Source organism: Nesoenas mayeri (assembly GCF_963082525.1).
Source record: "Nesoenas mayeri genome assembly, chromosome: 3".
Taxonomy (NCBI): Eukaryota; Metazoa; Chordata; class Aves; order Columbiformes; family Columbidae; genus Nesoenas; species Nesoenas mayeri.
Window position 1 is genome coordinate 2,289,421 of NC_137544.1, and position 12,884 is coordinate 2,302,304.

The 12,884-nt window shown below is 48.5% G+C and overlaps 1 protein-coding gene across 1 annotated transcript in view; it reads left to right on the forward strand.

Annotated features, from left to right (window-relative positions):
* The window catches only part of EXTL3 (exostosin like glycosyltransferase 3), a 132,201-nt gene that overhangs the window by 81,150 nt on the left and 38,167 nt on the right, over positions 1 to 12,884 (forward strand). The window contains exon 4 of the mRNA XM_080342118.1: positions 9,112 to 9,228. The gene's annotated coding sequence lies outside the window, so the exon portion shown is untranslated. The remainder of the gene's footprint in view (positions 1 to 9,111; positions 9,229 to 12,884) is intronic.

The window sequence follows — 12,884 nt, forward strand, 5'->3', positions numbered from 1 at the left end:
CCAGGGGAAGGTGAGATTCGGGCATCGAAGTGGTGAGAAAGGGGCGAAGCAAATGATCTCGGCAGCTGCGTTTTGTGCAGCGACTCCTGGATCCTGCAGCTGTTCATTAGAAATTCTGTTTATGCCACAGGGAGTTTTGGAGTCTCTGAAGCTGACACAGTTTTAATAGACAAAGACGTTTTGAGTGCAGCACATCTGCTCCGGGATGCTGAGGAACAGGCTCCATGCGGCAGCGCCATTGGTTGAAGCATTTCATCCTGCTTTTTTTTATTTTAAGACCTCTTTTTTAACCTAAAAAGTAATTTTTGAGGTCAAAAGAAGTGCTGGGTTTGCTCATTAAGTTTGCAGCCATTGAACAGTCCTGCCGTACTCTTCCTAATATCCCCAAGTTCCCAACCCTGAGACTTGACAGAAATACCTTTTACTTTGAAGGATCTCAAAGCGTGTTCCACAACAGTGGCCACCATGGAGGCGTGAAGTGGCGGTTCGGTAAGAAATACAGAATCACAGAATTGGCTGGGTTGGAAAAGACCTCAGAGATGATCAAGTCCAACCCTTGGTCCAACTCCAGTCCATTGACTAGATCATGGCACTAAGTGCCATGGCCAATCTCAGTTGAAAAACCTCCAGGGCCGGTGAGTCCAGCACCTCCCTGGGCAGCCATTCCAATGCCTGACCACTCTCTCTGCACAGAATTGCTTTCTAATAGCCAGCCTCAATTTCCCCTGGCAGAGTTGAAGCCCATGGCCCCTTGTCCTATTGCTGACTGCCTGGGAGAAGAGCCCAATCCCCACCTGGCTAGAACTGCCCTTCAGGTAGTTCTAGAGAGTGCTGAGCTCACCTCTGAGCCTCCTCTTCTCCAGACTAACCAAGCCCAGCTCCCTCAGCCTCTCCCCATAGGGCTTGTGTTCAAGTCCCTTCCCCAGTCTCATTGCTCTTCTCTGGACCTGCTCCAGCACTTCAATCTCTTTCCTGAGCTGAGGGGCCCAGAACTGAACACAACACTCCAGGTGTGGCCTCCCCAATGCAGAGCACAGGGGAAGGATCACTGCCCTTGTCCTGCTGACCACGCTGGTTTGGATACAGGACAGGATCCCATTGGCCTTCTTGGCCACCTGGGCACACTGTTGGCTCATGTGGAGCTTCTTGTCCATTAGTCCCCCCAGGTCCCTTTCTGCCTGACTGTGCAACAGCTGCGTAACATGTGAGAGCGCAAAAAAAGGTGTCAGTATGGGATAACACTCATGGTTCCTGGAGTATCGTGGGTTCCCGGTGCCTCTTGAGCCCCAGGTGCATCCAAAACCAGAAGAGTCCAAACAAAATAATATGCAAATTATATATGTGACAGAAATTTTATAAGACTAAGGGGTTTTGTTATTAACGGTTTTGGTGAGTTTTTTTCTCGTTAAGTTTCAGATATTAAGAAATGCTAAAAGGAATTATTGAAAATATTAAAATATTATTAGGAGTTGGACTCGATGATCCTTGTGGGTCACTTCCAACTCAGGGCGTTCTATGATTATTAATATTATTATAAAAATAATTATTATTAAAAGTTAGCGAGTGGGTATATTTAATTCATCAATTTATTTCTAGGCTGACTCAGTCCAACCCTTAGCTTAACTTTTATAACCTGTGCCTTTCCAAAACCCATCTCATCTTGCTCGCTGATTGAGTCTACCTTATGCAGATGAGAAGTTAAGTCCTTCTTTCACATCCAGCTTTGGCCAAGTTCCTTTGATCTCTTTTCCCTGACCTCTCTCTTAAGCCTTTGGTGAATAGAGCAGTGTAATTTTGCCTTTCCTAACTAGTCCTGGATTACTCCATCTGTCCCCCCGTGTTTTCTGTATGTATGTCTCCCTCCCCGTTAGGACAGGAGCGGTTTCTGTGCCAGACACACATGCTGAGTGGAGTTTGGTGTCTCCCAATCTGCCTTTCCCAGGGACTGGCTGGTTTTAGTCTCCTGTGGCCACACAGCCTGAGACTGGGGTTGTCATTTCTGTTTCTTTACAATACCTTGCAAGCGAAGCCCCGGTGACAGAACAGCACACACACCGTGTATCGAATTATCCAGCATTTCCAATCCGAGTGGTGACTTCGCTTTGTAGAAATTCAATTATCGCGCATTCTGCTAGTGCTTATCTTCTATCATACACTCTTCTCCTGCCTAATAACTTCGTTAAGCACACCCACGAGCTTCAGGCACCGTGTTTCATTCTTTCTGTGTATTTTGAAGGGTTGTGTTTTGCTGCTGCTACATCTGCATGTCTGAACCTGTACAGTGCAAGTGTCCTGCGCAGGCTTTCATTCACTGAACTGCAAACATCTGCTTTGTTAGGCCAGCTTGAGTCACCTCTTTACTTTGAAAGTCTGTGGTAATTAGTTTTGATTTCTTTATTTCAGCTATCATAACATTGCTTTAGCTGGTAGAGATCTTGCCTGAAAGGTCTGTCCCAGTGGCGCCTCTTGTTTTCAGGTGGGGACTTTTGTGACACAGCACTTATGCCACCAGTGTTTTTACACCAAGGATGGTACAGACTGTATCGCTTCTGCCAGCATGTGGGTGACTTGTGCAGGAGGGAGATCTGTAGATACACTTAATGGCGTTCTCAGAGTGTTTTAAGGAGAGAATTAAAGAGTCACAGAATAGTTTGGGTGGAAAAGGGACATTCAAAGCTCCCCCAGTTCCCCCTGCCATGGGCAGGGACATCTTCACCAGCTCAGGTTGCTCAGAGCCCCGTCCAGCCTGGCCTGGGATGTCTCCAGGGATGGTTCATCCACCACCTCTCTGGCCAACCTGGGCCAGACTCTCACCACCCTCTTGTAGAAGATTCTTCCTTATGTCTGGCCTGAATCTCCCTTCTTATTTTAAAACCACCATCCCTTGTCCTATCGCATCAGGCCCTGCTCAAAAGTCTGTCCCCATCTTTCTCATCGGCCCCTTTTAAGTCTGGAAAGGCCACACTGAGGTCTCCCTGGAGCTTCTCTTCTCCAGCTGAACACCCCAACTCTCTCACCTGTCCCCAGCAGAGCTGTTCCAGCCTCAGGTCATTCCTGGGGCTCCTCTGGCCCCTCTCCAGCAGCTCCATGTGTGTCCTGTGCTGAGGACCCAGAGCTGGACCAGCACTGCAGGGGGGTCTCACCAGAGCGGAGCAGAGGGGCAGAATCCCCCCAAACCTGCTGCTCACGGGGCTGGGGACACAGCCCAGGACACGAGTGGTTTCTGGGCTGCCAGCGCACATGGCCGGGTCATGGCCAATGTCTCACCCCAGCACCCCAAGTCCTTCTCCCGGGGCTGCTCTCCATCCCTGCATCCCCAGCCTGGACCGACACCGGGGTTGCCCCGACCCAGGTGCAGGACGTTGCCCTTGGCCTTGTTGAACCTCATGATGTTCACATGGCCCCACTGCTCCAGCTTGTGCAGGTTCCTCTGGATGGATCCCGTCCCTCAGGTGTGTCACCTGCGCCACTCAGCTTGGTGTCACCTGCAAACTTGCTGAGGGCGCACTCAATCCCACTGTCTATGTCATTGATGAAGATATTGAACAGTGCTGGTCCCAATATGGACCTCCGATGGACACCACAGTATCACAGTATCACAGTATCACAGTATGTTTGGGATTGGAAGGGACCTCAAAAGATCATCCAGTCCAATCCCCCTGCTGGAGCAGGAACGCCCAGGTGAGGTTGCACAGGAACATGTCCAGGTGGGTCTTGAATGTCTCCAGAGAAGGAGACTCCACAACCTCCCTGGGCAGCCTGTTCCAGGCTCTGTCACCCTTACTGAGAAGAAGTTTTTTCTCAAATTTAAGTGGAACCTCTTGTGTTCCAGCTTGATCCCATTGCCCCTTGTCCTATCATTGTTTGCCACCGAGAAGAGCCTGGCTCCATCCTCATGGCACTCACCCTTTATATATTTATAAACATTAATAAGGTCACCCCTCAGTCTCCTCTTCTCCAAACTAAAGAGCCCCAGCTCCCTCAGCCTTTCCTCATAAGGGAGATGCTCCACTCCCTTAATCATCTTTGTTGCCCTATGCTGGACCCTCTCCAGCAGTTCCCTGTCCTGCTGGAACTGAGGGGCCCAGAACTGGACACAATATTCCAGATGGAGTCTCACCAGGGCAGAGTAGAGGGGAAGGAGGACTTCTCTTGATCTACTAACCACCCCCCTTCTAATACACCCCAGGATGCCATTGGCCTTCCTGGCCACAAGGGCCCAGTGCTGGCTCATGGTCATCCTGTTGTCCACCAGGATCCCCAGGTCCCTTTCCCCTACACTGCTCTCTAATATGTAATTTCCCAACCGATACTGGAACCTGGGGTTGTTCCTGCCCAGATGCAGGACTCTACACTTTTCCTTGTTAAATTTCATTAGGTTATTCCCCGCCCAACTCTCCAGCCTGTCCAGGTCTCGCTGGATGGCAGCACAGCCTTCTGGCGTGTCAGCCACTCCTCCCAGCTTAGTGTCATCAGCAAACTTGCTGATAGTACAGTAACCACTTGTTACTGGTGTCCATCCAGACATTGTGCTATTGACCACTACTCTCTGGGTGCAACCATCCAACCTGTTCCTCGTTCACTGAGCAGTTCACCCATCAAACCCACATCTCTCCAATTTAGAGGGCAGGATGTTGTGGGGGACCATGTCACTGGCTTTACAGAAGTCCGGGTAGATGACACCCATAGACCTGCCTTTGTCCACTGATGAAGTCACTGCCAGGACTTCTCAAACATCATGGAGAGTGGCTTGGCAACTACATCAGCAGGTTCCCTCAGGACTCTGGGCTGCATCTTATGTCCCATGGACTTAGGTATGTCCAGATCCCTCAGGTGGTCACAAACCTGATCTTCTCTAGGCCGTGCCCTGGGGAGGTTAAACAGATGGGGGTGAGAATGCCACATGTACGTGTTCACCACAACTTGTTCCACCACTGAGCCCAGTCTTTAGAAAAGGTTTAGTAAGATGTGGTGTTGGTTTGATGAGTGACATTTACTCCTGGAGACGTCAAGAAAGAAATAAGAGGAAAACATCGTGTGGTGCAACCCAGAAGGACCAGTAAAGCTGTGGCTGTTTGTGTGATGGGCAAGGAGGGAGCAGGACAATCGTGAACCTTTCTCAGAGGTTAGAAAAGGCAGAATATCCTTAGGTATATTTTTGCCTCACAACCTGGGTTTTGTTGGAGATGTGATTTCTCCAGAAGCAGTTATTGCAATTCCATCTCTGTGCAAAGTGCATTTCTAGTCCTGTATGTGGCCAAATCTTCATAAATATGCCCAGTCCAAAGCCTGCCCATGCAGAAGTGCTACCAGTATAGCTGTAGTCATGGGTCTTGGATGCTGTCACGGTTAAGGGGGACAGCTTTTATATGAGCCCGGCGGAGATGATGACATGATGGTGTGTGGCACAGTGACATCTTTCTCCTAAAACTTCTGCAGGTGGTGAAGATGCAGATTGATCAAGCCACTGGGTTCCTACTGTGTCGCACAGCAGCATTTAATGTCCCTCGCTTAACTGGGACTGTTGTGACTCATATCTGGTAATAAGAGAGGGACTTTGGCCCGTAGGATGCTCTTTAGAGCTTGTCCAGAACCCTGGCGATAGTTGTGTTTATGCATCTGAATTTCTAACTTGCTTCGTAATGAACTGTGTCGGATAAGAACTTGCCCGTTATATAAATATGGGCGATTACAGCATGTCAGGTAATTTAGCTATTTGGCGTGATCGATTGGGCTGTCTGAGACGGAGAGGCCCCCACTCGGCGTGGTGATGAAGCGATCTCCAAAAAGCGCAGAAGGCCGTCGCTTGCTAATGAGACGACACGCGGCTGCCCGCCCCCCGCATCAAAGGCTTTTCCGAGAGGAGGTGAAAAGCTGATGTTAGACACGGATATGAATGGGGAGCGGGTGGAAGAGCTAAACGAGGAGGAAAGGTACGTTAATTTGGCTGCGTAGCGCTGACAAATCTAATGTCACTGCACATTGCTGGGATGTAGCAGCCGGGGTTCCCCGGTTTCTCTAGGCTTTCCATGGATGGAAACCTCCCGGCGACTGGCTGCTGACCTGTCCCCTGCCTGCTGATGTCCCTGAGAAGCCACCTGTACGGTTTCATGCTTCATGGAGGCCCCTCAATGGAGATGCTCAGTCTCCAGAACCTCCTTATTCGCTGCAGACTTTCCAGAACATCCATAAAGACACATTATTTTCCATAGTGACCCACCCTGCTAAGTGAGATGCTGTTAAATATTGTGTGTGTTTCTGCGCTGTTCAGGAAACTTATCCAGCACAAAGAAAGTTGTAAATTTGTGCTTTATTATGACCTGAAGCATCTAGCAGAGAACAATAGCCTGAATTCTACCACGTGCTTACTTGCTGCTGAGGAAATGGTCACGATGGTGTTTTAGGGAGGTGAGAGAGGTTTGTATTTTTGCCTTGGGGAAAATAATATGCCTGAGCTATCTAGGGCTGAAAACCACAAAGAAACACCAAGGATTGGAGCTGCCTCCCCAAGTCAGCGTTTGGAAAGCCAGCCCTCTCCTCCTGCCCGGAGCTGACCTTGGCGAGCTTCTCTCGTACCACGTAAAGCGCCTGGCTCTGTGGTTTTACCTCAAGACAGTTCTTGTTCATTAATTGCTTCAAGGTAAAAGCAAAAATAACCTTCCCCTCCTCCCACACCTGATTTATCCCTTTTAGCGGTGAACAAAAGATCAGCCACTCGCCTACTCCTTGAGTAGCTTGTGCCGCCGCACACAATGGAGCAAAGCACCTGCTTCCTCGGTTTGCTTCCCATGTTCCAAAAACTCCTTATAAAGGGGAATGTGACGAGGAGAACAACATGAGCTGCTGTGTGGTTGTGCGGATTTACCAGGTTTCTTGTAAAATGCTGCCCTGTGGTCCCTTGCTCCAACATTTGGAAGGGGGTGAACTTTGCATCCCGACTGCTTCGCTGTTTCGTACCACAGAATGTAAAAGGATTCACTGCTAAGCTGGGTGTTTGTGTGGAGAAGTGCTTGTGTGGCCTGGAAGAATAAATAAAACAATTGGGGTGGTTTATTATCAGAAAACAACACTAAATAATACATTTAAGAGCTAAAAGCTCTGTATGTAAAGTAGATTTCACAATGCATTATGCAATAAGGCACCAGAGAAGGAATCTGCTGGAAAAAGGCAGGCTGGGAAGACGGACCATCTTGCGGACAGGACAATTAGATGTGGAGTGAACCCCAAGCTGGCGCAGGTTCTGGGGTGACCTTGCACAAAGTGTGTGTCCGCACCTCTCTGAAAACCAGACACTGTTTTGCTGTCTAGGAATTTCATCTGAATAAATGAATGTTAGAGCTGGGGACAGAGCCAGGACATCCCGACTCTGCGTTTCTGCTCGTGTTTCTGAATTATTGCCACCTAAGAGGCCCAAACACAGAATTGTACAATCATTTAGGTTGGAAATGACCTCTGGGGGCCTCTGAACCTGGACATTGTGCAGATGAGGTTTGAATCTCTTTTCTCTCCCAAGAGGGAGCAGCACTCACTTGGAATAGTTAACTCTACCGTCTCTTTTGCGTATCGAGTCCTCTCTTCACCTGTCATAAGCTCCCAAAAACACCAGCAGAAGTACAAACCGATGTGCTTCTTGAGGACTTGCCTGTTGGGGTTTAGCAGCTGATGCTGCTGCTTCTGGGTTTTCTTGCCGTGGAACTTCAGAGCAGGGGGTTGCGTCTGAGAAAGGTCTCATCCTGACCTTGCCTGCTGGGGCTCCACAGCCATGGAATAGAATCATAGAGTTAGAAGACACTTCAAAGATCATCTCGTTCCAACCCCTGCCATGAGCAGGAACACCTTCACCCAGCCCAGGTTGCTCAGAGCCCCGTCCAGCATGAACTTGAACAGTTCCAGGGATGGGGCATCCATAGCTTCTCTGTTCCAGTGCCTCACCACCCTCGTGGGGAAGAATTTCCTCCTTATATCTCATCTCAATCTACCTTCTTCCATTTTAAAGGGTTTGTGCTGATTATAACGATCCTTTTGGCAGTTGCAGCTGTGTTATTGATCCGTTTCATCCCTGGAGAGCCTAAAGGTCCTGGCACTGAGCAGCTCCAAGGTGGGAATGTGGGTTGTGGGCTGGTGCCCCATCTGTGTGAGACATTGGGCTAATTTGCACATGCAGTGTGTCTTTTTCTTCTCCCTCCAAGGATTTCTGAATTGCAGGAGATGCGTTTGTGAAGACCGTAGGGTGAAATGATGCTGTACTGGGAGCACTGGTCAGGGCAGGAGGACACCAGGCTGGAGAGAAGGTAGCAAGTATGGTGTAAAACCAGTGTCAAAATTATATCTACTTGCAAGATAAGCAAGGAACCTCTAAGAGCAGAAGATCAGGACGAATGTACGTGATGCTTCCCCTAATATCACCAGCACACGTGGTTTTCCAAACGACTTTACTGGACCGAGCACATTGAAGGGCCTTTCTCAGAGGGCTCGTCTGGGACCCCGTTACCCAACACGTGCAGCTGCAGATGGGGAGCAGGTTTGGCTTTTTGTGGAGCTGCAAATGTGGTGAACGCTCCTTAGTTTAAAGAAATTCTTCGTAAAGCTGGGGATACGGTTTATCCCCTGAATTTACAGATTACAAGCCCTTTTACCACCAGTGCATGTAGCAGTGTTGATCTTCGCCTGGGAGAACCTGCCTGTATCTCTGAGCTCTCGAGATGGTACAAATCCCTCGTGATGATCCCTGAGGCTGTAGCATGCGAAGCATTTCAGAGCGAATTTTCCATCTGCTCCTTTGAAAGATCTGCTCTCAAACGTACCTTAAAGCACGCACCTGATAGATTTATTCTCCTCGTTCAACTGCAGAAGGAAAATCCTCCAAATGCTCCTGTTCCCGAAGCGATCAGAGATTTGGGGTGTAATCCTTTTCTTTGAGAGCATTAGGAAGTAGAAAGTTATCATTGCTGAAGGGCTGTTCTGTATTCATTTCTTTCCCATTTCACCTGCAACTCTTTTCTGAAGGAGGGGAACGTGCTGTATTTTCCTTTTTTGAGCAAGATTTTCTGCTTCTCCTTTTAAAAAAAATGAATAAATAATGATTTTTTTTTTCTTTGATTTTATTTCTAGTGCTGGTGAAGAAAAGACCTGGCAATAGAAACCGCCTATTCAAGACCGGACAGACAAAGCACAGGAGCCGCTAACGCACTCCCTGCCATCCTTTGCTGTTCATCAGGAGGGACAGAGGTGGGTATGGTGCTTCGTTCTGGCACAGCAGGAATTTTGTGGGGTAACACAACAGCCATAACTCTGCAGACCCATCGTTTAATGAGGAAAAAGAATAAAGACAAGTGTGCCAGCATCCAGAGTGAGTTTGGGAGCTCTAATGTAGCGCATGCAGGATCTCTGTGGATTTTCCTCCTGGAAAATTCAGTGCAGTCTGTGTCACCGCCTGCTGCCTAATGGTTATTTATTGCTGTGCTAAGCTCTGGCAGATTCTAAGTTTAAAATTGCCAGGCTCTGTTCACAAATATGCTGAGAAAGAAGCAATATTTCCCTGATTTTATAGGGAGATGGGCAAAAGGAGGTGTAAGCGGAGACATGGAAGTAGATCTGAAGGGTGAAAGAGCTCAGGAAATCTGATAATCCTTACAGGACATCCTGCTCCAAGCACAAGAATGATCTCTACAAGTACCCATGAACAGAAACATTTCTCTCATGAGGCTGCTCCTCTGCACTGATGGAGCTGCAGGGCAAAAGGCAGCACACAGGAGGTGGGAGGAGGGGAAGCTGCAAAGGAGGAATTTAGAAACCTTGTCCATGGATGTGGGGATGATGACAAAACTGTCCTGGACTAGCTAGATACCTGCACGGGAAGGGCAGCAAGACGAGCTGACAGAGCTTAACTTGCAGTAAGAGAATAGACAGGATGAACGTGAGTCTGCTGCTGAACTTCATAAGGGTAGAATCAGACGGGACTGAGGTTCTTCAAGGATTCTTTGCCTCCATCTTCACCAGCAAGGTCTCCTGGGACTTTGTTCCTGAAGGCAGGAGTCTGGAGAACACCCAGCAGTGGATGGGGCTCAAGTCAGGGGTGACCTGAGCAAACTCAGACACCGTTACAGAACAGGAGATGGGTCACTTGCCCAGCTCCCTGAACACAAGTATCGCTGTGCTGTGGCACCTGAGATTGCCAAGAACACCCACCTCTTGGCCCAGAGGAGTGTGACTCCTCTTGAGGTGTCCTGGACTATCTCCTGAATCACATGGTGGTTTAGACACCCACTTTGGTGACATATTCAGTCTTTATCAGGAGACCCTCCATATCGATATGAACTGGAGTCTGCTGATACCACCTGTTCTGGAAATGGTGGGAAGGATGAGCAGGAGAGGGAATAGAAGAAATTTGGCTTTATTGCAAGGGAGGAATAGGTGTGCTGAGGTATTTGCAGAAGGACCTCAGTGACTGAACATTTGCAGAGCGGTGACTCCACGAGCATCCACAGGTCAGACCAGCCTGGCTCTTCCTTCTAGAAATGAGGGAGAACCTCAGGTATTCCCCTAATTTCATGGGCACAGGGAGGAAAGCTGGGGGCACAGCTTGGGATTTGAACCAAGCCGTGACAACTCAGCAATTCATTCTCGCAGCCCCACGGGAGCAGGAACTGCAGCGTGCGAACCCGGCGTGCCGAGAACTCGCTCAGGTTGGCGTTTGGGAAGAAGCTCTGGTAATTAGCGAGCTGTTGATTTCCCAAGAGCTCTTCCTGCCTAGCTTTTTTCCCCTCTGTGTGTGTGTAATTAGGTCTATCAGGCGGTAATGTTGTGTTGTAACATCAACAAGAGTTTCTCAGTGTGGGGCTCAATCAGTTTAAAGGACTAAAAAGTCCTATCTCCCCCTCCCAAATTTCTTTTGGGGAACTGTGGAAATCGCAGCGTTTTTCCCCAAGGCTGCTTATTGCTTTAAATACAACCCTGAAGTCTCTCTTGGTAAAACCACACATTGGGTTTTTTTGAAGTCCTAATAACAATGTGTTACAACCTCAGGCTCTATCGAGTTGATGAGGAATAAAGTCTTAGTAATGAAGAAGAGTCTGAGAGTGTGTCTGAAGTGCCGGCTTTATCGCCAGCACATATTTCATACTGACAGTCAATACTTTTTAACTGATCCCAAGCCACGCGTGTTGCATTTTAAATCCCTCCCCAGCCTGCTCTGCTCTTTCCCGTGTGGTCTTACCCAAGTTAGCAGCAAAGTCCATTTGTCAGCTTCAGCTTTCTGAGCGTACGGATTGGTTTTTAATTCGCAGCCCATAGTTTTAGGTCAGGAGGATAACGTTCGTTCTCTGGCAACTGGATGGAAGGGCCAGAGGAGCCACTGGAAGGATTAGGTGGCAGAACAGGTGCAGAGGATCGTGTGTGGGGCAATTTAGCTTTTCAAGGACCCCTGTTGCCATTTTAGCGAGTCCAGTTTGCCATTTCATTACTGTTTGGGGCTCGTAAATGGGCAAAGCGACTACAAAGGCACAAGATTGAGGTGCAGTCTCAGCTGATAACCCTTGGAACTGCCTTTACTACCCATGGGGCTGCACTTTTCCCTGGCTGGTCCGAAGCCGCGTGTCCACACACCTCTTGGCCACATTTACGATCTCTGCAGGGTCTGACCACACTTACCCAAACAAAACAAACCCAGAGCTTATTTTCCCACATGTGCCTTGAAGTTAAGCTGTTTTTTACATTCACCGATGTTTGAGTGAGTGTGTGCTTTGACAAGTCCCTCAGGAGAAGGATAATTAAGGCAACTCTCATCTCCTGGCCGGCTGTTTGCAGAAGACTCACCGCAATTCCAGCATCTTTGCAGCCCCTCTGTGACTACGTTCAAAACTGACCAACTGGTGCACGCACAAGGTGACAGCATGAGATTGATTTCCTGGGCAGAGCTTATAAAAGGAAAGATTTACATTCCTCGTCAGCCTCTCTCCCAGCCCACGCAAATGCAAGTTGGTGTGGAGAGAACAGAATTATTAATAAAAAGTCCTGCCAGCAGAAGCGAAGCCGCCCCCATCTGCCCGCAGCCACTGTGCTGCCGAGGTCTAAGAAAGCTGATTTAGCCTTTTCCTGACTTTTTAGCCCTTTTATCCACCCGGCTTTCAGAGATTTACACCAGTTCTGTTTGCCAGACAACGTTATGAATTTTGAATCTGCCTTAATTTTAAGCATCTGTACTGCTGTGTAACTCCCAGTTGTGGGTCAGGTTTTGGGGAGGGGTTCTCATTTAATCAAAGGGGCCGATGAGAAAGATGGGGACAGACTTTTGAGCAGGGCCTGTTGTGATAGGAGAAGGGGTGATGGTTTTAAACTAAAGGAGAGAGATTTAGGCCAGACATGATGCAGAAATTGTTTGTGCTGAGGGTGGTGAGAGCCTGGCCCAGGTTGGCCAGAGAGGTGGTGGATGAACCATCCCTGGAGACATCCCAGGCCAGGCTGGACGGGGCTCTGAGCAACCTGAGCTGCTGAAGATGTCCCTGCTCATGGCAGGGGTGCCACTGGATGAGCTTTGAAGGTCCCTTCAACCCAAAATATTCCGTGATTCTATGATTCCATGAAGTGAAAGAAAACAAATGGCCTGATAACAAAACAGGCCTAAGAATTATGTGTTATTACTCCACTTATTTCCCCTTTCAGTATGTTTTTTCCTGCTTAAAATCGAATCTTCCATTCATTTTTGCTGACACGCACTTGGGTGCTACACTGAAAATTACTCCTGACTTCTCTCTGCTCCTTTAAGGTGAACTCCCGTTTTGCTTTGGCCCTTTTCCAGCTCTCTGTTTTAGCTGAGATTTGCTTCCTCGCCTTCTTTCTGCTGATTCTTGATGAGTAGATGAAAGGAGTATTAAATAGATTTAGTG